This window comes from Anguilla rostrata, chromosome 8 (assembly GCF_018555375.3).
Source record: "Anguilla rostrata isolate EN2019 chromosome 8, ASM1855537v3, whole genome shotgun sequence".
Lineage (NCBI taxonomy): Eukaryota > Metazoa > Chordata > Actinopteri > Anguilliformes > Anguillidae > Anguilla > Anguilla rostrata.
In genome coordinates, this window is record NC_057940.1 from 23061070 (window position 1) to 23087663 (window position 26594).

The 26594-nt window shown below is 37.4% G+C and overlaps 1 long non-coding RNA gene across 1 annotated transcript; it reads right to left on the reverse strand.

The window, feature by feature from the left end:
* Positions 1–385: 385 nt before the first annotated feature.
* On the reverse strand, positions 386–26594 carry LOC135260358 (uncharacterized). Its single transcript, XR_010331544.1, has 3 exons — positions 26416–26594; positions 7536–7681; positions 386–2035 (listed from the first exon to the last, which is right to left on the reverse strand). It is a non-coding gene; the product is annotated as an uncharacterized LOC135260358 (long non-coding RNA).

Below are 26594 nucleotides of genomic sequence, written 5' to 3' on the forward strand. Positions count from 1 at the left end.
GTGGAAGTGATCATGTCTTTACCTCCCTTTGGTTAACTGAGAAATGTTAAAAGGAACAATATAGGAAAAAAGTGGATTTCCACTGATTCACTTTTCACTTATGGCTTTTGAATTGTTATTTGTCTATGTTATACTAACCACAAACCCCTTTAACTTAATTATTTTAATTATTTCACCAACTGTTGAGTAGAGAAGCCAGGAATATATTGTTTTTGCCATCTCTTAATTATCTGGCGTCACGCTTGGGAGCTTACTCCAGCTGTATTTTCTGTCAGTCAAACTATGACAATCAGAATACGACAGTAATATAAATTCCAACTGTTAGATTTGTCACAGAATTGAATGATTCCAAGGCTGTCATATTGGGCAACTGGCGAGTGAGGAAAATGTTTGAATGATTTTATGATGTTTTCTCAAATGATAGATGTTTGTTTACAGAAAGATTTCACATGGAACACTGGCACAGCATTTGGTAAATGGGTTCTGAGTGTGGCAGTACTTTGATGTCTACAGTACAGTCAAAATTTATAGCTTTATTAACATTGTAAAGATAAATTATATGTATAATATGACATTTATGATATTGTACTAGAACATAAAACACTGAACACAGCAGATACTGTTACACTGTCTCTTATTTAGAAGGTTTCTGCTTATCATCTTAGAATTATAGGAATCAATAACTTTTTTTTTCAAGTCTAGTTAGCCAGGTGTTGGATCACCCCCTTTGATCCCAAAGACCTTTATTTGCCACAAACCAGTGTTGTAGTCCAGACCATCTCAAACAAGTCAGATTTCAGACCAAAGATGTTTGGGACTGTTGCTAGGCAAAAACCAAAACAATCTGACTTGAAATAGTTTTGAAACTTAAGCTATGTTCACATTTTGCATGCAGCTGTCAATCAGATATCAAAGCCAGTAGATTTAAAAACAGCATACCAACCATTTACAGCAACACCTGAATATAAGATGGAACACTTCTCTAGCTGATATGAAACTATTTAGCTGCTGAAAATGTAGTTTGCAGTATTTTAATATGAATTTTTCAATATACAAACTACATCATAGATTTTATTGCTGTGTTCTTGCCATTTTGCCTATATTCACCCATTTCCATATTTTCAGTTCCCTTTTATACCAGAGCACTGGTAAAATATAGCCTCCCACAAATCTAACCCCTTATGTGTCTTACCTGATATATTCATATAAATGTGATTATGTGTACTCCTTTAATAAACAGCTTTAACCCCTTTGTGCAGATGCCAAAGCTGGACAATCCTCACCCATAATGTTCTATTCAAGGCTTTATAACTCCACATGTAAGCATCACAGAGACTTGGAAAATGAATCAAGACACCATTTGCAATACTTAGATTATATTTATAATATTCATAAATAAAGTGCCACAAATGCAATTATCATGGTGAAAATGCAAAAGTGAAGTTGTTCTCCTTCAGCTAAGTGATTTACTGAGAGATCACTGTTATAAAACAGGTAAAACTATACATGTCCTGTATCATAAACTCATTGACCACAAGTGTCCAAATCTGAGGGTGATATACGGAACTACTAATATCAGACATCTATTCTAAAATATCAAGAATGGATGGTTGCTCCACAATTAAGGTGCTCTTTAGGTGCAGTCATGAGTCCTAGCCTCTCCCATGGAGGTCAGTTGGTCCAATTGTTGTCCTAGAGACTGGTTTAGGGTGGCCTTCTAGGAATGGTGAAAACTGCATGTGGTAAGCTGCGGTGTGGTGGAGTGAGAGATTCTGGGCGACTGAAATCCAGAGCCCAGAAGCCCATGATAGGAGGAGAGGTCATAGGGGACACTAAACCAGACAACCCAGGTGCCGATGGACCTGTGGGCCCCGTCGGTCATAGGCATGCTACACAGGTCCTGACCCAATCATAAATGTCCGTGTTCATTCTACGCCAGATGAACTTCGCTGGGACTAGACACGGTGAGGGCTTCCTGCCCGGGTGTCAAACGCTTTCCGTCTCCAACTGTGGGATACCACCAGGTGCAGCTGTGCTGTAAAGCAAGGTAAGGCAAGTTTATTTATATAGTACATTGCATATCCAGTGAGAATTCAAGGTGCTGTACAAAGAACATAAAGCAGATAAAAAATAAAAGATAAGAAGATACAATGAAAATAAAAATAAGATAAAAATAGGAATAAAAAGAAATTATTCAAATTTAACTAAGTATATACACCATCTTACAGAATAAATATGTAGTATATATAGTATAGTATGTCTTCTATTTTCTAGCAGTTTGTTCCCACAATTTGGTGAATAATATTTCAAGAAGATTCACCAAATTTTGTTTTTATTCTACAAACATTTAGCAGACCAGTTCCGCTCTGCTTAGAAGATCTATTTGGTATGGAGGTTTAATTTCTCAAGAGCATGTCAGAGATATATTTTGGGACTATACAGGGATTTAAACTCAAGTAGCAGAATTTTAAAATCTGTTCTCTAACAGCTGAGAACTGAGGTAATAAGCTCTGGTTTTACTGTCTTAGTTAAAGCTCTGGCAGCTGCATTCTGAATTAGTTATAGTGAGCTCAGTGTTTTTTCAGGGTGTCTTGAAAAAAGACCATTGCAATAGTCTAATCCACTGGAAATAAAAGCATGCGTGAGTTTTTGGCATGAAACTGTAATTTTTTAACTCTGTAGCACTTTGAGATTTATTTCTAATGAAAAGTGCATTACAAATTAAGTGTATTATTATTTCTTATTATTAACACTTTGCTATATTTTTGAGATGATAGAATGCTGATTTTGTAATGGACTAGATGTGACTGTTAGAATTTAGGCCTGAATTTATAACACCCAGGCTCCTGGCTTGTCTTCAGAGAGAGGGAGTCAAGGTGGGCGCTAACTCACTGCCTCACTTCCTTGGCACCAAGAACAGTTACTTCAGTTTTTTATCTTTATTTAATCCCAGGACATTCTGGCACATCCAATCATTAATATGTGTTATGCATTGAATCAGTGATTCTTTGGCATTATTGTCACTTGGCGACTGCATCGTTGTGGTTGGAGATGTTATCATTTCATATGATTTGGCCTAGCGGGAACATGTAAAGATTGAACAAAAGAGGGCCATGGACTGATCCCTGGGCAATGCCACATGTGAAGCTAGTTCATTCGGACACAAAGTTAGCAAGGGAGGTAAAATTAGGTTCTATATTTAAGATATGTGTTGAACCAATTTAGCCCTGGGCCAGATAATCCAATCCAAGTTTTCAAGTCTGTCTAACAGTATTGTATGATCAACTGTGTTGAAAGCTGCACTGAGATCTAATAATGCAAGGATCAAAATTTTTCCAGATTCTGTGTGTTCATACAAAGATCATTTAAAACTATAATAAGAGCCATTTTAGTGCTGTGATGGAGTCAAAGTCCTGATTGAAAATGGTCATAATGACCATTTGAAATGAGATATTTACTAAGTTGGTAGAAGACCATTTTTGGCTAGACCGCAACAGCGGGGCCAGCCCTACAAACGCGAATGTCTGTGACTGACTGATTGAGTGACTGAGTGAGTGATGAAGTTACACCATTGGACGGCCGGAGAGGTCAGCCATATACTAGGTTTTGACCTGGTCCCGTTTAAAGGATCTTGCCAATGAATGGGAAATTTTGGATTACTAATTACAGAAGTATCTCAGTCGTTCTTTTTAGGCTTAATAACAGGAGTTTTTTGTGCATTTGGGAAAATGCCATACAGGAGGGAGCTATTAAGAATTTACAGTAGCTCCATCTCCAGGCCGATAAAAACATTTTTGAAAGGCTCATAGGCAGAGCAACAAGGTAGCAGGTAGACAGCTTGAGCTGTTTCCTCAAGTATTTTCTGATTGATGGCAGTAAAATTAGTTATTTTTACAAAGTGATGGTGATGACATTTTTATTTGACATGGGAGTGTTAATGGCTTGTCTAATGCTATGATTTTCTCATTTATTTTAGCTGTTGGTTAGACAGGGGTCACAGAATCTTGACTAAAGATCCAAAGGCTGGTACATACACCATGGTGTTTGAGCAGTGTACTTGTGTCTCAGAGCTCCCCTGCTATGTTTCTGTACGGCAATGACTATGGTACCAGAAGGACTGTTAAGGAGAATCTCCCCAAATGCTTCTTTTGCTTCCCTTAAATACAATCCTAAGCAAGCATGTAGGCTATATTATTTGTACAGTCTACATACAGCTGGATATTTTACTGAAGCAATTCAGGTTGAGTACCTTGTTCAAGAGTTTCTCAACTAGGAGTTGCACCTGCAGCATTTTAGTTACAAGACCAATGCAAACATTATACTACACTCTTGTCCCACAATATTATTACCAAATCATGTGCCTACGGGGCCTCCTCATATGGGGTGGTCACTTACCCTACAAATAACAAGTTCCTGAGTTTTCAAATTATTTTGATTTCATAGCTTTTTTTCAAAAGGGGGTCGTACAGAGTGAATAATAATAATGGAAGGACACCAAGATTATGCCTTATGGTGTTATTTCTATTTCCAACCATAATGCATTCTGCAAAAATTGACAGTAGAAAGTGACAAAGTATTCTATCTTGTTATGTCTGATCATGAGGACACAGACATTTCTTATCAGTTTTCAATCAAATTAAGCTAATGAACGAATAGTTTAGCTAATTATATCGGTTGTAGGACTTGTAGGAATTTTTTTCAAAACGTATTTTATGTTTGTAAGGCTTTAATGTCCAGTTGTGTTTTCCTAATTTTTTTATGTGAAAACAACATTTCATATCCATTATGCAGTGATATTTTTATAAATATACTTAAAATTTAGCTGCTCTGATTTTGCACATGTTGAGTAATAAACTGCTTATAAATCTAGAATGAATCTCTTAACTCATAAAAAATAAATGGAAATTGAATTAATTAACTTATGGCAGTTCTTATTCTATATTCTGTTCACTTTTCCACAACTACTGTGGAAAGAAACGATACAAATGACATTTCTTTAATGTTACATAAATAATCAGTGAAAAGGACTATACATTTTTGGTTTCAAGTGCGGCAATTGTTTCCTTGATTTATTTTAATGTTCCATTTTAACAAGGTACTTTGTGTTGTGACTGACAAACTCAATGTTAAGTTCTAAAAATATAAAAACTGAACTTTTAGCACACAATTTTGTGACTTTGATCAATGGAGCAGAAAAATGTTTCCATTGACTTAAACCTTTGTGGGAGGCATTGAATGAGAAAGCATATGATTTCCCAGTGTTGGCTTGGAAAGCACAGCAGGATGGAAGATCTCCCTGCTGAGAAGACTTTGTAGCCCTAGCACAGCGCCTCACACCAAATGTCACAGCTACATAGGTCAAACCAGACCAGTTTGGAACTTTTAATATTTTTATTTAGGTGTGTGTGCATATTTATAATTTTACCACAACTGCACTAAAAGCATGACTTTGTTCACATTATAATTATTATTGTAGAACATAGGTTATACATAGATATGCGTTATGACATAGATTCGGATTGATTTTGCATTTTGGAAAACGTTTCTGTGGGAAAACAGGATCAAATGTTGGTTAAAACTGATTGTCAGAAACATGGGGATATCAGACATTTAAAGCCACAGTGGAGCAAATATGGAATAGAACTGGTGTACCCATTCAGAGTGTGAAATGTTTCATAAAAAAGCATCTGTACATAACCTTTTATTAAAGGATAATCTACTTCTTTGAGTTTATACGTCAGACAAGTAGAAATGAATGTTGAACTACAGGTATTTAATAATTTTAGTTGCAGCCCTTGATATAGATGATATAGAACTTAAAGTGGAGGTTTTTTTTTACCTATGGAGGTAGCATGAATGGGGGCATAAGTTATCTGACAAAATTTTGTTTCTTATGCTTTATGCTTGATTGAAATGACATCTTAAATGTAATATAATCACTGAACCATATTCACATTCCAATGTACTAAATTATTTTACTCAGAAATACTTTTTCATGTCAGCTTCATCTATATGATTGAACAGCTTCTCCTACTGAAAACTTAACTGCACCTCTCTCAGCAGGAGAGGCCTGTTGGTAAAGAAAAGCTATCTTTTCTTATGGCAAATGCACGTGTCCACCCACATGCATTTAAACAGGGGCAAAGAACAAACACACTATTCACAGCGTTCTCTAAAGAATGGGGACAATGGAGGCCCTTTTAGATAGCTGCTCCTGTACATCCTACATGAGTCTCTACTTTAAAGTGTAGGCATTTGTGATATTGTGCATGGCTAGATTTTCTGAATAGTGGTTATTTACCGGGTGGAGTGGGTTCTGTCACCAGCTACCACCAAGTGGGGTACCACAATTCTCTGATTGTGCATAGCAGCACTAAAGCCAAATAAAAACAGTAGGGAGGCACATTGAAGTTGAGCAGCCCATACTTCCTACATCACACCGCTTCACTCAAAAATTAGAATTCACCTCATACCTCATAAAAATCTGATTTCACATTGTACCGCTCAAAAATCTCAAAATTCATTTTGGAAAGTGTCGAGTAAAAATGTATTTACAATCCACTTTCAACATTACAGAAAGTAATGACAAAAATAACAAAATAATAAAAAAACAAGAAAAAGAGATTAGGACAGGAAGAAAGGGGGTGGGGAAATCACATAAGGTCTAGGGCAGGTTAGGGTACAGAGGCAAGGTATGAGATATTGAACAAAATATGGTGAGCAAGAGTAACACAACTGAAGAGAAAACATGAAAACCACCCTAGCTTACGGGCATTACAAGTTAATTATCACCAGTGAAAATTGTCCTGCAGCAGTTGCTGGTGTACAACTGGGTGTCATCCTGACTGACTGAAACCCTCCCATCCTTGAATAATGCTACAGCTAATTGTCTATCACCATATGGAGTTTCTGGTCAAAGTTGCCCCTAGGCATGGTCTGGATTCAATGCCACACCATGCAGCCCATCCATGCACTAGAACAGTACCCAGTTAAAAAGGTTTTTAATCTAGATTTGAGTCTGATGTGCAGACATGGACTGGCAAACTAGTCCATAATGAAGAGACCATTAGACTGCAGTTTGGTACTTGAGGTCAGTCCTGACTGAAGTGGCTAGTAGACAGCATTCTGTTCTAAGTCTGTAAGCTACTATAGTGCACTATACAGCACTATAGTATTTAGAAGTATTTTCACAAGGCCCAATATTGAGGTCTTAAAGGTCTTAACTTAACTTTAAGTCACTAACCGCATTTGGTACGGCACCTGAATACAGGGGTGAATTCATGATGTTCAGCATAGGAGCGCATCGCCTTGCCCATCCTGAGCTGCATATTTACACACATTTCTTCGTTAGGACTTTCTATGCTGGCAGGTTTTTTAATACCTTAGGCTATAATCTTCCCAACCACTGTTTATTTGCTTTGATTGATTCCCCCTTACTTGTATATTTCCATTTAGATTATCTTTAACTGGAGACACTGGGCCAGCCAGTGGACGATAGGCTCATGTATATCTGAATTGTTCCTGATGTTTCTTACCTCCACAGTTTTTTTCTCTCACAGTGTTGTTTTTCTTCCCAATGGGAAGTTTTACATCATTTGCTGGTTCTTTGGGGGTTCAGGGTTGGTTGTTGTAATTTTTTCCTATTTCCTGTTTTCTGCAAAGTGTGATTGCAACAGCGTCTCTGTAAAAAGCACAGTACAAATAAAATTGAATTGACTTGGATTTAGAAGTTCCATGAGCTGGAAGTAACTCTTAGTCTACATTGATGGGAATTGTTGTTTGGTCAGAAGACCCAGACTTGCACACGCAAATCACACAGCAATCAACCACAGCTGGGTTGCAGGATACAATAACTATATATATTTTGTTTAAGAATTCACCATGTCATAATCGGCACTGAAACAGAAACTGGGTCAATAGGCATAGCCTCTGGTCCTTGTAAGTAGATAAAAGTTTGAGGCCAACTGATAACTGGCTGGGGTTTGGACAAATTAGCATAGTGGCAACTCCTACTGAGAATGAACTAATCATCCTTGTGATCTCCTTTCACTCTTACTGTGCTTACATCTCTTCTAGAGGTTAAATGAGAAATATAATTGAATTTATACTATGATTTGACAAATAATGTTTATGTAAAAAGTGTGATTTGTGTTTATTTTAATGCGTATGACTTGCAAATATAAATTTGACTGGCAGGCAGTTTGCAGTAAGGCCAGCTTATACAGTATCCTCCAAAGGTATGGGCACAGTTGCGTGAAATGTGTTACTTTTGCTATAAACTTGTCTCATATTCATCAAAAGATGAATATGAGACAAAAGTACAGATCATCAGGTTTTATTGAATGGTATTTCTATGCTAAAATGTTTTACCATTTTGCAAAAACAGCTGTTTTTCCCATGGCGCGCAGGAACTGGCTTGTGGGCTATGCGTGGCAAATTGTGATCACTCACTCACGGACGACCTTTGAGGGAGGTTTGGTGGGACGCATGCGCAGGTGGTGCTTCGTTCAGTAGGACGCATGCGCAGGTGGTATGGCACGACAAGCACAGCTTTATCGCCTAACGTTACTTTAGCTAACCCTAACATGTTCACGTTTCGCCTACTTTAGCTAACCTACTTAGCGCGTACGGTTCACCTACTTTAGTTAACCTAGTTAGCGGGTACGGAAGCTATCCTGCACGCATGAGTAGGAGCTAAGGACACACAGCTACAACCACCGATACAGATGTAAGGACACACAGAGGACAACAAATAATGTTACAGAGGTGAGGATGTGCCATAGCTAGCTAGCTATATAGTCCGGAGGGCAAAATGGAGCTTTAGAATGTCGCCAGCAGTGTATGCGCTGAGCTCAACAACACATTTCTCATAGAAAAGGTAGTTTATAGCCTTTTTTTAGTTAATTACACTGGTGGTAGAAGTGACAAGAAGTAAGTGGTACTGTGCTGTTAGCCTTTATTTATCGCCGTACAAGGTTAATGTAAAGTAGCTAGCACAATCTGACAGCACTAACCCATGAAAATGTACTGTGTATGATACTTGCTCAATCGAACGGTAAATGTGAAAAACATTTGATTACAGTCAGCGGCACCGAAATTTCCTGTCACACCCTCAACAAATGGCAAAACTCCCAGTAGAATATTGAAATAAATCTTTTAAAATTATATGTTTTCTGAAATGTTATCGATTCCGCTTGGCCACAGTGAGTGAAACTAGGCGATCTGAGCGTATGGTTTCTATGTAAATTACGTCAAAAGGAAGCTACCTAAACTTCACAGCAGTCATTGCCGTTATCATGATTGTAGCATGAAGTGTCTAATTTCAAAATCCATTTAAACCATTCACAAATGATCTGGGACTTTAAAGTTATAAGGCGGGATGTATCAAGTCTCCAGTGAAAATATTGACCTGGCTATATCAGTCAGAATTCTGAGAACCAACTGCCATATATGAACGTGTAAAATCAACCAAAAAATATAGTTTGCCAAGTTTCGCCATGGGTCTGGACGGTTTCGTGCTTGTTATCTTGAGTATCATTTTCAGCTGTGCAAAAGTAAGTTAATAGATAAACTTAAAAATAAATCAAAGCAATAAACTCTTATATTTAGATGTGTATCCCTCAAATTAAATAATTGCATCAATTCTATGACCCATTGACATCACCAATCGTTTGGTAGCTTCTTTGGAACTAGCTTTCCTGGCCTTCAATGAAGCAGCTTTCAGTTGATCTTTTTCTGGAGGGTTTCTGTCTTCAGTCTCTTCAGCAAGTGAAATGCATGCCCAATTGAATTTAAATCAGATGACTAACTTTGCCAGTCCAAAATTTTCCGCTTTTTCCCAGTGATGAATGCTTTGGTTGCATATGCAGTGTGTTTAGGTTTCATTGCTTTGCTGCAGGGTGAAGCGTCAGCCAATGAGGTTGGAGGAATTGCTTTGTACATAGCCAGGCAAAATCTGTCTGTACACTTTAAAATTCATCCTACTGATGCCATCCACAGTTACTCTTAAGTTTCCTTTGTTATCATCTGGAGTCGTATTCCTTGGCTGACCTGTACAATTTTTATTTCTGGGTCCACCAGTGGTTTCTTTCTTTTTGACAACTTTCCAAACTGCTGTGCTTGATATACCCCGTTTCTTTTCCGTCCTCTCAGCTTACGGATTAGCCTAGTTGTTTTTCGACGATAGTAGTAACTCTGGTCTTCAAGATGGTGTATACCAGAGCTGCCCAACCCTGTTTCTGGAGATCTACCGTCCTGTAGGTTTTCACTCCTACCCAAACAGAGCACACTGCATTCAACAGCTAGAGATCACAATTAGCTGCTAATTAATACAACCATGTATGCCAAATTAGGGTTGAAATGAAAACCTACAGGATGGTAGATTTCCAGGGACAGGGTTGGCCAGCCCTAGTGTATGCCTCTGACTCCAAATATAGCCTCCACAAATTAAAACAAAGTCTAAAACCAAGACTAGGTACTCACTGCTCTTTTATGTGTGAACAACCCATGCAAAAGGAAACTCCTGAGCAACAGTTAGTTAGGGGGGATTCAACTACTTCCATAAAATGGTAAAACATATGCATATGTAAATACCATGAAATAAAAGCTGATTGTCCTTACTTTTGTTACGTATTCACCTATGATCTCAAATCCAAATGCCTTAAGTATATAGCAAAAATAACTAATTTCACTCTGCTGTTCCCATCATTTTGGAGGGCACTATAGTTAAGAAACTGAGTGAAAGAGAGATAGGGGTACTTGGTAACTTATTAAATTATACAGTGACCATGGTCATTTGTTTAATCAGTTACTTTAGCCCTGTACAAAAGATAGATGGGTGACTGGAAATAGTAAGATATTTAGGATTTATAGTTTATTCTTCTGAAATCAAATAGCTGATGTAGCAACTGTATTTCAAAAATAAGTCTTAGGCCACACTGCAGGGCACCTTTGGACACCCATTTTCTTACCAGTATTGCACTTGGATTACAGTAATGGAGCTTAAAACATAAAGAATATTTCTTCTTCAAACCATTCATTAGTGAAACGTGACTATGTACAGTCTGTCACACGGTGACTTATGCAGCAGCACATTCACTTTATGGAATCACGGGTCAGTGAAGTATTATCTGTGTGAAGTCTTTCACAGGTATGTCTGGAAGGACAACCACACAATCTGCAGACATTAGGCTTTTAAAACAAAGAGAAGGGATAACACACGCAACCTGTCCCTCTTGTATTGATTTTAACCATGAGTTGGTTAAAATACAACCTTCACCATTGTGTCAACACCAAAACACATCGTTCAACTTGTCTATTAGGTAGTGTGCCCTTTCTAAGCACCAACTGTTTTCAAGGGCAGCACAGTAACCACTGTTTTGTTTCTCTTAAGAAATCAATCATTTGAATCAAAAATATGATACAAATATTTCTTGCACAATTTGAATAGCATCCCTTCTGGTTTAGATATTTTATTTGACATGTTTAATAATATATGCCTTCATCCATACCCAATCCTGATTATTTAAGTTAACTTCACTTCCCACTCTCTGATAAGCAAATAAAAGCACTTTTTTCCGGGTGCCGTTAAATAGTGCGCTTCTTTCAAAGCTTATTCAGCCCTTGTCGGGGAGAGATTCTGTAAATATGTTGACCATACAGAGACATAGAACTGCAGCGCAGTGCAAGAGGAATGTGACTGCAGCTGACACAACACACTGAAGTGCCAGAGTATAAGTGGCACTGATTAATCATGCTATACAATAGAAGATTAAAGTCCACTTCATACAGAAGAGCTAACAATGCCCATCCTGTAGTACCCCCTGTTGCGGATATTTACAGATTTGTATTAAAATTAGAATCTTATCTCCCTCACACCAGGCAGTGGTCAATTGACATGCATGCATGTTGACGTTGTCATTTTGGAAGATATAAATGGTTCTTGGATTTTTGGAAAGGAAAATAAGAGCAAATTCAGTGCAAGGATTTGTATGTTATATTGTCAGACATTTATAGTTATGATACTGTCAGAAGGCTAATGCTGGAGTTCAGCTACCTGACTTATCCAGCTGCTATCTGACCGATCCAGCCACTATCTGACTGATCCAAGAGCTTACTCAATGATCCAGCCATAGAGGAGGCAGAACATAAATGTTTCAACTCATTGATCTAAAGCACTTTCGTTGATTTCACTAACCAGAATAATCTCAATAATGGGGTTCTTGCTGTTATTACATCACAAAAGGGGAAATATCTAATGGTTTTCCATCAGGAAATGTTACTACTACTAAGCATAACTACTAAGTGGATTTTAAAAACTTTCAAAAGAAATTATTTCCCATAGAATGCTTGGCCAGTGATATATTTCAAATTTGGCATCAGCTATTAATGGGCATGAAAGTAAATAATTTCTTCAGGAAATATCTGTAAAATTAAGGACTATACAAGTGTTATTTTAATAATTGATTAATTAATCACCTCATGTTAGTCACCCAGCTCCTTGCAAAAAATTGGGCTTGCATTTTTCAGCCTTTAATTAGGCTTGCATTTTTCAGCCATTTTAAATGGCATCAATTGTTGGTGTTGGTACAAAAGAAAAGGAAATTGTTAGACCATTGTCATGAACTATCAAAAAAGCAATCATCATCACTTTTGAAAGTTGTTTCAGTAAAAAGTACAAGGGCCTCGTTCTTTGTAATGGTGAATTATGCTGACCAAAGTAACAGTATGTCTCTTTGACATTGGCTAGATTTTTTTGTTTGTAGGATAAATTCATTGAGAGTTGGGCAGAGACTTTATTGGATTTGGCCTTTTCATAGGATATGTTTATGATGCTGAAAAAAGACAATTACCAGTGTTATCCATTAAACCGGAATTTTCAGCAGGAACGTTCTGCTACTTGTTTGCAGGCTACAATGGTTCTGATTATGAAAAGTAGGTTACGATTGATCCAGGACCATGATCGCCATGTTGATCCAGTGTAGATTTGCTAACGTTGAGCCAGGATAATCATTGCCATGTTGATCCTTAATAAATTTGTTGATCCAGGACCATCATCACCACCATATATATATATATATATATATATATATATATAGAGAGAGAGAGAGAGAGCGAGCTATGGTGCACATAGTAGCATACCTCTTTGGAAACTGGGGTGTTTTGGAGGGAATTTTGAAAAGGCTGAGGAGCCTGAAGTTGTTCAGCACACACTGACATCAGTGGGCAATTATTGGTGAATAGAAATGTTGTTCCAGGAGCAACAAGGGATGTTGAGCCTGGAACATGTCCTACTTAAATAAAGAATACGAAAACACAACTGCATGCTCTTTTTTGTGACAGCAAATTTGATTTAGGTGGATTCCATCCAGTTTCAAAGATACTTCCCCTAAAGGGAAGATATGCCTCTCAGACTTACAAAAAGGGGGTGCTCGAAGCGCAGTAAGTGCAAAAATGAATAGGATTAAATGGGGGGCTTCCAAAATTAAATTTTAAGGTATCCTGGGCCATATTTTCTCTCATTTTCATTAGAGAATCGACCTGCCATTGAGCTGGTGTATTCTTCTGTTTATGGTAGTCTTTAACACATTCTCATCCTGGAGAGTGTTCTTGATTGGTTCGACAGTTATTCGACAGTTGACTGTATTCTTCAGTCATCCACTACAGTGGTATTCTGTGGTCATTTGCTATTTCTGAGCTCACCAGTGTGTTCTTGCTTCTGAACAATGCACCAAACAGTTGATTTTGACACACCCAGTGTTTTGACTATGTGTTTGATCGAATTATTCAGATTTTTCAACCTCATGATGACCTGCTTTACTGCTTTTGACACTAATTTGGCCCTCATGCTGAGAGACAACAGCAACAGACTCCAAATGCAAATTCTGCACCTACAATCAACTATAGACTATGCACTTTGCACTTTAACCTTATATTCATTGTTTTATTTAAAATCCAACATACTCGAATACAGAGCCAAAACAACAAAACTTGTGTCACTGTGCTAATACTTTAGCATTTTACTGTATCTTCACAGGCCTCTGTAGCTCCAGACCTATGGAGCTGAGAGGTAAGTACACGAGCACTGCTATATTTCCTCTGTTGGTGGCTGGAAAGTGTCTTTCCAGTGAGAATTCCAAGGTTGGCCAATTTGCTGTGAATTTGGAGGGGTGGGCTGTGTCCAGTGGTGGCGCCCACAGCATAAGGCATGGGCGGCTCCAATTAAATGGGAGTGAGAACCCCGTCCAAGTTAGTGCATGCAGGCAAAAAGACTGACAGCCCAATAAAAGAAGTTTTACAATGAAAACCAGTGCTGTTGGCCTGCCTCACATGGCGGTAAAGGTGGCTTCACAGCCACCTGGCAGGAGTGGGAGAGTGATCCTGCATGGGCGTGAGGGGGCTGCAACATGGTGCTGTGAACCTTTAGTCCCAGCAGGGTGGATGGGAGTGTACACACTGCACAGCACCTGTAGGAGCTGTCCATCAATTCATTTAGCCAAATAAATGTTTTGGTATAATGATTAAATAAATTTCCTCTTTGATAAATCACTAATTATCATTGTGTCAACAATACGCTAATAAGCCTCCACTTTCACTGCTGTGGCAAAGTCAAGCTGTTTGCCTTTGCAAAATACTTACCAGGCAGTAGTAACAAACTAAAAAACATATGTTAAATGTCAAACTGGACAGTCATTACAAAACAGCTTTTGAGAAAAATGTTTACACAAAAGCCCAAAATTAAATAACTAATTAATAATAGTAAATATTTTGTCTATATAATTGCAACTGCCCTTAACTAATTATCCATATTCTGTTTGGTAAGTGTATCAGGTCTCTATAAAATAAAAAACAATGTTTATGTTTCAGCAAAAAAGTTAAATAATATTAGAAAATGAATAAATGGACTACCTTAATCACAGACAGATTCATTGGGGCTAAGCTCTTTTTAATCTTTCTATTTGCAAGCTATTGACTTTTTCATAATTAGGGATTTCACTAATGAGCTTAACAGACATGACTCAGATAGATAACTGGGAGGCATAATTCCTTCTGTCAATATGGAAGCTCTCTGACACAATATCTAATGCACAGAAGCTAACAAATTAATCTGCTAGATTACATTCTTATCTTATTGAAATATCCAAACAGTCCACAAAGACAATACATCTGTGTCATGAACAGCAGAATCTTTTCTGAATAAAAGCTCTTTTTTTTCTTATTTTATTTGTTTTTCTGATTCAGTAGGCCTAAAATAAGTACAGATTTAAAATAGGAAATATTTGATTTTCTTTTTTTGTGTGAAATTCTTTGGGAAATAATATTGGTTTACTAGTTGTCATTATCTGCAGAGTGCCTTTCTGACTTCTCTGATTTGTTTCAATAAACTATTGTTTGGTTTTATCGGTCTGCCAACTTAGCATACTTTTATTTTAGTTTTCGGTGTCTTATGTGTGCTACCTTTTCACACTGGTTTTTGGGTTTTATCACTGCATCATCTGAGCCACTTGGTCACCAGAGGACAGAGTGGACAGCGGCAATGACCTCTACAATGTCCAGCAAGACCCAGACTAAATGATGAGAATTCCGGTTGCAGATTACCTTTGACACATTTTCATTGAAACAATGCAGATAAGGCTGTTGCCAGTTCTGGGTTTGACTCATGGAAAGAGTTTGCAAACATTGTTGTCACAAAGTGGATGATGTCAAACCTGTTGGTCCACAATGTGAACTTAAACTCAGAGGTCAGAATTTTAGAAAAGAATATCTGAAATTTAGACAGTGACACTACTATCCAATACAGAATATCAACAGGAATCAGTTAACCATTTAAGCAAGGTTTGTTTGTGACAAATGATGTGTTGGAAATTGCTACATTTTATCTTTTTATTTTAAAACTAATATACAAATATTGTGTATTTCAATACATTGTTTTATTTTTGTTAGTGCTTATAATTTCATTGTCACTGTTCAAATAGACTGAAAGTTTGAAAAGTATGAACCAAAATGAGAAATAACATATTTTCTTTTTTAAAATATAAGTATTGCCATGTAAAACTAATTTGAAAGAAATTTTAAAATTTATTTTTACATGGAAAGCAGTTAAAACTACAAAGTCTGTGTGCAAACAAAAGAATCATTTTTAAAAGTGCTGGAACGTACAAGCATAATAAATTGTGGTTTGTGTCGGTGAATACGTCTGGCCCATATGCTGCAGTACAAAGCTACATGAATGAGGCATTTACAAACTCAGGCCCACTGCACTAAACAGAAAAAAATCTTTATTCATGGTAACTTATCAGTCTCAATTAATCAAGCTGAACAATGGAAATTGTGATGTGTTCAAGTGACCTGAAAGCTCTGGGTCATCACCAGGGCAGCACTATGCTCACAATTCCTCTCTTCTTAAAGCACATTATTTTATTCATTTTTATGATTTGTTATTACATTAATTTGCTTCTGCTTTTAAACAAATCACAAAATGCACAAGAAATACATGGAACTTTGCAATGGTGCTTCTCAAAATGTCCTGACAATGAACACAGACTGGCCTCTGATCCGCATGTTTTCTGCACTGCTATGTGAATACTATTATTGGCACTGAAAAGGGGCAGCCGCTGGTTTGATTCAGTTACACGGTTTAGTTAAGTTCCCCCTCCCACTGCCTTGAGGTCTATGGAGGATCTGTGACCTGTTTAGAATCGGTCGGGAAAATGTCATGTTGCCCCTCCCACAGGGAGGATCTGTATTCATGTGATTGGTAAAAAAAATGATTGGGGATGGTTAAGTCAGTGCTTTTGAATTGCATTTTATAGTACTTAACCTAAATGCACATTGTTGTCCAGAAAACATGGAAATGTTGTCTTAAAATGACATTACCTGTGAAATGTTGCCATTATTTAAGATCAACTCTTCTTTTGCTATGATTTAAAGATGTATCTATCAATATAGAAAAGCCTACTATATATATATATATATATATATATATATAGTAGGCTTTTCTATACTGAAGACAATATTGAAAATATATATTATTTATTCTTAAGTGCAAAAATATTGTAACAGTGACACAATTTTTGTTGTTTTGGCTCTGTCCTCCTCACACTGGATTTGAAATAAAATAATGAAAACAATGAATAAAGTGCAGACTGTCACTTTTAAGGTATTGACATCTATATTGGGTGATCCACACAGGAATTACTGCCCTTTTTATACATAGTCCCCCACCCTCCCTCCCCATGTTACGGAAGCAAAAAGTAACCGAGCAAATTAAGATAATCTGAAATATAGTCATTATATTTAGTACTTGGTTGCAAAGAATTTGCATTCTATGACTGCGACACATCTATATCACCAGATGCTAGGTATTATCCCTGGTGATGCTCTGACAGGCAGGTACTGCAGCCATCTTCAGTTCCTGTTTTTGCTTTCAGCCTTGTCAGTAAGTGAAATCCATGTTCTGTTGGATTCAGGCCTGGTGATCGACTTGGCCAGTCAAGAGCATTCCACATTTTCCATGAAAAACTTCTTGGTTGCTTTGCCAGTATGTTTGGGCATTTTGAGACATTTGGTTAGATCTGAGCAGAAAAAATGCTTGTCTTCACTTCAGAATTCATCCTGCTGCCATCCACTGCCATGTATGAAGACAAGTGAGCCAGTTCCAGTGGGGGGGGAGGGGGGTTCCTTGAATCATGAGCAGTTTCTTTCTTCACACTTTTGTCTTTCCATCACTTTGTACAGGTTAATACTAATCTTATATGTCCATAAGACCTTTCAGAACAGATTTCAGATTTTTTTAATTAACTTTTTTTCTGGCCATTCTGTTCTTCAGGCTTACCAGTGGTTTCCATCTTCCGGTGAACCCTTTGAGGTTATACTGATGGTAGCCTTCTCTTCATGGTTGTCTTTGACACATCTATGCCTACATCCTGGAGTGTGTTCTTGATCTGTTCAACAGCTGAAAAGGGGTATTTCTTTGCAATTGAAAGTGTTCTTTGGTCATCCACTACAGTGGTCTACCAGCTTGTTTGCTATTGCTGAACTCAAAAGTGCATTCTTGCCTCCTAACAGTTTATCAACGTTTGGAATTTGACACATCCAAAGTTCTGGCTATGTCTCTGATTTATTTAAAATTTTCAGACTCATGATGGCCTGCTTGGCATTGGCTACATTGGCAACAGCAAAAGACTCCAAATGCAAATTCCACACCTAGAATCAACTCTAGACTTGTTGTTAGCTTTCTTGCGTATGAATTTATGATGCAAAAAATCCACAGCTGGCCAAGAAACAGCTGCGCAGCCAATTGTCTAATTACTTTTGCTACCCAAAAATGGGCACACTGTGTATAAAATGGGCTGTAATGCCTACACATATCACCCGATATGGATGGAATCACCCTCAAATTAAATCTGCCTGTCTGCACTTTAACCACATATTCATTGTTTTATTTCAAATCCAGTATTCAAATTTCAAATATCATGTATTTCTCTATTCATAAACCTGTTGTTCTCAGTAACATTATTAAATAACAATGGTATTTTTGAAAATATTGTCACTGTAATAACCTTTTGTCAGACACTTGTATTATGTAAAAAAAAAAAAAAGAAATACTTCCAACTTTTTTCTGCCAGGTCTCAGGAGGATATATCATTTTACCTTTTATGCCTTACGGTTTGAGTTTCCTGGCATAAAATATATAAGGAGTGACGATTTAGAGTGGTAGTGTCTAGTTGAGGACCTGTGTAGTGTAGTAGAACAGTTTTAATTGGGTGGGCAATAAGGAAGAGGAGGGGATGTTGTGAAGAACAGCTGGGTGTGTGTTGAAACAAATGTTAATTTTATTTAGTAATAATAATAATAATAATAATGTTTCGTTCTGTTTATGTTAAATGCATTTCACTTTTCATATTAGCTGAACTACCTTAACAGCTTTCTGAAAAGTTAAATACTTCAGTTACTTATTTCTCTTTTAACTGTAGCCTACATTATCACCACGCCAGTGATCACTGTAATGTAGTTTTCTCAAGGTAAAAAAATAAAAAATAACGGCGTTTGGAACATTGTGATAAAAAAACAATTGCAATATAATTTTACGTTTATGTGAATGAGCTTGAGTGTGATATGGTGGATTGAGGCCCTAAATGTAGAATGCTGCGAAGCGCCGTGTGGACATGACGAACAGTGTGCATTCTTCTGCTACAAAGTAGTGTTCCGAGAATGTTATTTAGCTTTCCGCATGCCTCGTACTTCACAAAACAGAGGAATTCAAGGCTTTGGATGTGCTTTCAATGGCTATGTGGCTTTACTTTCAATGACTGTTTAGATCACTAATTCATGTGGGCTTTTGCATTTTCTTCCAGTGAAACAGAACGGTTCAAAACATGCATAAGAACTACAAAGGCAAAGCCATCTGGTTCTCCCTTCTCAAGACAGTGTGATCTATCTGCCTAGTGCACTCCGCATGTGTTTACCTTTCGCTCTTGCTGTTGGAATGTCATCTATTTACTTTCAGTTGCATTCATAATTTTAATCCTTGCTTCATTCCCCTTGATCGTTCACCTCCCGCTTAATTAATGTTATAATTGTTGTAATTGCTGGTCTTACAGTTTCTTTTAGACACGCAACTCATAATACAACATTGATGCACAGCAGCAAATGTTCATTTTTATATAATTTAGTTCACATTATTTCTGAGGCTGAGGTCACACTGGTTTAGCTTGACACAGACCTTATGATCTAGACCAACCGACAAGCTTATAATCAATTACCAATTTCAACCCGGAATTCATGTCCTACGACATACGTGATTTTTATTCAGATACTTTTTAGCATGTCATTGGCCTTTCTATTGGGATCATGTGCATGAATCCGTACTTATTTTTTTGTTGTTATGATTGTACGCTTCTTATAAATTTTGCTTGTGTTGAGAAAGTCACTGTGGTCGGTAGGCTAGCCCGTTGTCATAGAAACTTCCTTCAGGTGTATGATAGGTTGTATGTTACTGTCTCTCCAATCTTTGGAGGATTTTGACCGGGACTGCGTGCTTCTTCTTTCACTGTTTTCTCCTCCCCAGTTTGTAAAACAAGAAAGAAGGAAATTTTAAACTCCGAAATTAATTAGTTTCATTTGTAGTTAGATAAATGGCCATTGCTGGTATTCTGGATTCCAGCAGAGTTTCGCCATAGTGGGTTAATCAGACTAAGTGCTGGATACCATCCCAGCACTGGCTTCGAGCCATTTCACCAGGCTTGCAGCTCTACCAGAAAGCATTTCCCTTACTCTTTCTTGCATAATTTTGTATGCAAAAGGGCTAAATTATTGACCAACTTTTTGGAAACTATTGAGCAAAATTGGTAATGCACATTGTTTATTATACTGCTATATTAACTAAATCAAAATGTAGTTGTATAACTTAATTATAAGTTTCTATAAGATTTTGTGTGGTTTTTTATGTTATATATTGTATTTAAGTGTCATCTCGACTTTAAAATAATTGTCCTATCACGCTGTATTCATTTAGTATGTTTTCTCATGACACAATTTGGATTTTTGTTAAATGATGTTCTTAGTGATTTGAACAATTGTCGGTGTAAGAGTGTTTTACAATGAATCATTGGCCACAGTGGCATATTACGATAATAGGTTTTCAATGCACGGCTCTTTCCAGATAAGAAAGTTATTTACCCAAAGTGGAGTTTATCTCCTATAACGAAAATTCTTTACTACATTGTCGGCAGCATTTGTCTTGCAAATACATCCCTGCTGAGAAATGATTATAATAGAAACAGAGATGTATAAGGCAGCAGTGAAGTTCATGCCGGTTTCATAGATTTTCTATTCAGGATATTAAAGCGACCCCTGATGAAAAATGATGCATGCTTTTACACTTCAGAAACCTGGCAACTGAAAAAAACCTTTTTAAACTCTGCCTCCAGAACAATGGGTGTAGACACATCTAGCGAGTTTGCAACGAGTTCTGTGTCCCAAGCACATTACGGGCATCATGGAAACATATTGTATCGAAATAGTTTGGAGGAGAATAGAGAGTGAAAGAGAATAGGTCGCTTTGATCAGCGCCCTGGGGTCTCGACTCCCGAGTGCGCACAGACTGACTGCGAGGCGTTATTCACTTCCAGCTAGACACACTTACAACACCATTCAAAGAAATTAGCATATTTGTAATTTATCACATTTTTTGTTTAACTTTTTTCTGCAAGGTGAAAAAGTAGACTGAATTAAACAAATCAATCATCAAAGTGGATCGCAATTCACAGTGTTCTGAGACTAAATGGGAAACGCTCGTTTATAAAACCCGTAAATGTTTCATTTAAAACATTCTACAAACGTGGAACAAACTTGATTCCACCACTTTACCAGGTTTTTAAGTTGAGGAGTTCGTTTTGCCCATGGGAATTGTTTAACGAATTATTTCCTTGGAATAAAAATTCATTTTCTCAGAATTTTACATTCATGTGAATTATTTAAAGTTGACTCATTTGTCATCTTGTGATTACGTCTTGAAGGAAAATATATTTGTTTGATTCGATTAAGAAATTGCTCAGTCAATAAAGGATTGTAATATTTCATGTGGGGCACGCAAAAGCTGGGCACAATGCTTCTCACATTAAACGTAATATTCTTTCTTTTTTCAGTGCAACAAAGATCATAGCAAGACGTCTTTATGGCTAATTCAGTCAAAGGAACCTCTCTGATTCCCCCGCAGAAAGGTCAGTGTCGTTGTGTTTGGTCCACCGAGGGGGTGTTTTCACAGAGAAGGCTAAGCCAGCTGTCTCTGTCATACCCGAACGATTGGGAAAACGCACACTGTGCATGGCTATTAGGCCGATTCTATACCTGAAAATATACTGATTCATAAATAGACTACTGTAAAGACGAAATGGATATCAACTCAGGCGCGGTCGAAAAAGGCATGGACATAATTTGATTGTAGAAATGTATTTGGCCAAACTGCGTCAAATGAAAAACTTTTACATTATTCAGCTGAAAGTCATACATTGCGTCTGATACTGAATCGTTTTAACACCGAAAAATGCAGTCAACCATATAATTAGTATTGGGCTACTAGATCTTCTTAGGAAGAAAAACGTTAGGCTACCTGTTGAATTCACGTGCCATTTGGAATTTGATGTATTTCTGGTGTTTATATCCTGTTTGGATATGTTTATTTAGGTTATATTTAAATTTTCAAATAGGCCTAGATTTAACATGGGCAATTATATGGCATATGTCAAGTGATTTAAACATTCTAAGCACTTTCACGTTAAAGCTTTGAGATAATTACATATATTTAATTCAGTTTTCTCCCGAAACTTCACGGCTGTGAGCCTACCACTTCTCACTGTAATTTGATGGTTTAATGTGGGAAATGTTTCCCGTTAAAAACAGAAAATTGAAATACTGTAAAAATGCTAATTAATCCGCCGAAAGCTTTGTATTTTATTGCAGCCTGTTGGAAAACGATTAAAAGCATATAACAGAGTAAAATGATTTATTAATAATTTCTCAATGGATAAGACTAGAGAAGGTCTAAAATTTGGATACATTGCAGCTCTTGGCGTCTCGGTGTCTGGGATTTTTTAACTCCCAGTTATATCAAACATCTGACCGCGACGTGCGCGCAAACCCTGGTAATTCTGTTTGATTCTCCGTTTATGCCTGGGTAGTTCCATGCGCAAAAATAGACACAGATTGGAGAACTCTCATTTAACTCTCTTATTTCTCAGTAAGCTTGGAAGTGCAGTTAATGGAATTACTACGAAGCTGTTCCATCGATAGAAAGGGTCTGATTTTCAGTAACATTTTATGCCCTTCTAATCAAGGATAACTCTAAAAAGTTTAATCTTGCACGCATGCGCGTATTTATGCACTGGTTACCCTAGATCAAGTTTGGCAAACTTTCGAGAAGTTAAATAACTTGTGATGTGAACTGTTGCCGTCTCAGGGGCTTTTTCAATACAGAGAGCTGGCGCTTTGGCACCATATGCTCAATGAATACAGCCGTAGAAGCTTAATAAAGGTAAAACGTTGTCTTTTACGTGGTCTTTTAAAAGTTGGAAAGGGTCCTTTATTTGATTTAGATGGAGTACTTGCGCACAAACCAAAGCGCGCTTTGGCTTTGACTCTCCCTTTTCTTTAGGAAGCGTAGCGGCCACCACGTCGCGTGTTTCATTACAGCATAAGCTTTTCATCACTCGGCTTTGTTCTGAATGAAAGTAATGCTGTGAATTAAAGAAATGACAATATTTTCTATCAGTTTGAAGGTCCGAGAGAAGGGCTCTTGAGCTTGGCAAAAATCAGGCAAATCATTCATCATGTCACCCCGCACCTGTGGTCTTGGCATTCAAAGTATACAAACCTATTCTTATTAACCTTAATTATTCAAAAACTACACAATGGTTGAAATAGAGCAGGTTGAAGTCTGTTTATTGCTCGTAAATGTTTTTCTGAAGATCTCCCAAAGCTCTTTGTTAGGTCGCGCTGAGTCTGCCCTCTTTCTTTCAGACGAGAGTCGCCTTGGACTCTTCCATTTTCAATCGTAACATCTGCTTAATCGTGCGGATCAAAATATGGAGACACAGAACATATGATGTAATGGATGATTTGTTAAATCCTGGTAATGAGTTATTAAGAAGCGAAAACAATAGGCGGAGCGGTAAGAGCCTTATGGTAGCAGAGTCACTGCATCAAACGCCTGACGTCTCCTTTCTGGCTAAATGGAACTAAGGTCTGAACGCCAGGTGATAGGAAGGAAATCAATGTCCTTAGAAGCCAAGGCTAAGACTTTTTTTCTGTGTGAAAAATTAGAGGACATAAATTTAATTGGATGATCGGGGTACAGCAATAGGCTCGGGTCTAATTGCCTGTAGATTTAGCCAGGGGGACAAAACATTTTGGACTGTTTGCGAGCTCGTATTGGCGCTTTCAGCTCCAGTCTATCATTGAAAACGTGTTTTATTATAACAAATGCCATGCTTTACAGTTCCCATATTGTATAAAGACAATGGTTAATGGTACATTAAAGACAAGAAAACCATGCCAACACGTCTTGGAGACATTGTAAAGGCCTCTCTCTTTGCTTGTTTTAAGCAGCTGCAGTCCAGGACCCAGAAGCACAAAAAGAACAAGTTTGAAATACCAGGTGCATCCTAGAGAACCATGTTACAGCCTAAAACATGACCATCGCAATAAAGATATCACCGTGATTATCTGGCACCTCCCTGCCATGGAAAAACAGAAGCGCCCGAGCAGCCTGTTATCTGGCAACCAGACAGTTCCATGTGTCTCGCTGCAAACCACACTACCCTTCAACCAAATTCGAACACCTGTTGACCAGACCTCACATCCGTTCCTGGGAATCGCTTTGTTTGTTTTTTTCCAAATATGTAATATTGTTGTAGATATTAGAGCATTTGTCGCCCGGTCTCGCGCTGCACAATGCTTGGTTTGAGGCATTTACCCACGAGGTTTACCGGAGAGAATCAACTGGTGTTTTGTCATCCTCACAGCTGGTCCTTGATTCCCGGATAGAGATACATTAATGAAACTGTGATGAGTTGGTGGATTTACAGACTCACTCTCCATATTTTTGAGCGCGATAATCCCAATATCATCAGATTTAAGGCTTATGAGATTCTTGTTCGGCGTCGTTCCCAGTACTCAACATACGCTCAGTGCGCATTACAAAATAATGCTCACACACTGTTCCATTGAAGTATTATTGTATTATCCAAATGTTAATATAATGTATGCTTTACTGACCATATTTATCTAATAGTCATTTTATGTAATAGCATATGGGTTATTTTAGGCGTCCTTGTACATTACGTTAAGTCATGTATGTATGTATGTATGTTTGTATGTACTTATAGTATGAGCAGCCGTAGTAGGCTAATAGTGTGTTATATTTAGTATTTATTATATAGGTCGCCCAAATCATTACTAAAAATATGAAATTGCGAAATTTGGAAATAAATACGCGCAATCTATTTCCAAATGCGGCATAAGGTGCATAAAGTATTTTAGAATATGAGGACATTTTAATCAAGGCATCTGTGCAAAAGATCCGTTAGATGTTATTTGAACTATTATTTTGATTTAAATGATTTGGTTTTCTTTGTGTTTGTACAGAATTTGTATTATCCTCACAATAAGGTCTGCGGGGCGTGCTAATCATATATTTGTAGGTTGCAATAGCCATCTAAATTCCCAGTGTTAACAACAGAGTTATAGCCTATATGAATTCGTATCGGGAGTACGATATCAGAGATAATTTTGACACTTTTACACTATACATATGGCCTTATATACAGCAAATGTATTTACCTATACTTGTTTTACAAATATTAAATAAAATATAAATTCTATTAGGATTAGGAGCACATTGCTGAAGAAGCTAAGGTTAATTCATTATTTTCAATTTTCTCTCACACCTGTACTAACCAGAATCTGGTCGCAGAAGTCAAATTCCTTAGCGTATAGTGCAACAGGTAGTCCAAGGTATTATTATTTTTTAACTAAACTAATCCAAGCTAGAGCAGCATAATGAACCCGCAGTGTTTCCGTAATACTGTGTACTGGCACTGGTTTAAATGCTGAACAGTGAGAGAGTGAGAATAAAACCTGTCAGCCTCTAAATGTTTGGCTTTAAAGACTTGCCAAGTCAATGCAGCAGAGTGACAAGATAGAGCCGCTGGCATTTCTCTTCACAGGCCTTTCTTTCCGCTTGAGCGGCAGCGGACCAAAGGATGTTTTGGAGTATTGTGCCATACAAGCACACAAAAACATCGCCTCTCAATAGCAATAGGTGCCAATAAACAGTGATTGGAGTGTTGTTTTTGCCCTTCACCACTTCACCAAATCAAATTGAAATGTTGCCCCCAACAAAACAGATGAAGCCAGTACAAGACTATTCGGCCTTTTATTAAGTTAAAGTCTGACTTGCAAACAGTTGACTTTCTAATGAATGTAATGAGATTACATGGTTCCCGTTTCGTGCCTACAATGCGGATTGCTGTACGTTCAATGGAGTGCTTAGCGTAACTGTACGACTGTTCTACGGAATTTTTTTTTTCTTCTTTTTTTTAAAGTTGTATTGGGAATATGAAAAATATAGAATGCACAATGAAGAATAAATAAATTTTCAGCTGGAAAATAAAATGTTAAATGTTTACATGGTTGTATGCATTATAAGAACATAGCAAAAACTACAGTCGTAAGAGCAACAACAACAACAACAATAATAATAATATTAATAATAATAGTAATAATAATGAATTGACAAAAATATATATCCATATTATTTGTACTAGTACCCTGCCCAATAGTTATTCTATAGCTAAATTAAGCATTTTTAAAAAAATGTTAAACAATTTAATACGTTTGATTAAAATGTAATTATACCTTCATCTTTGACTTCTGTTGATAATCCGCTCCTGAGATTACCCTCCACAAATATGCTTCCTGGGTTCCACTGTGCACGTGCACATACGGACATGGGCATCTGTTCAGCTTGGGCTAGCTCTTAATAAGCACCAAAGCTGACGTATCAGCAGCGCCAGTATCTGCACTATAAGCGGCTA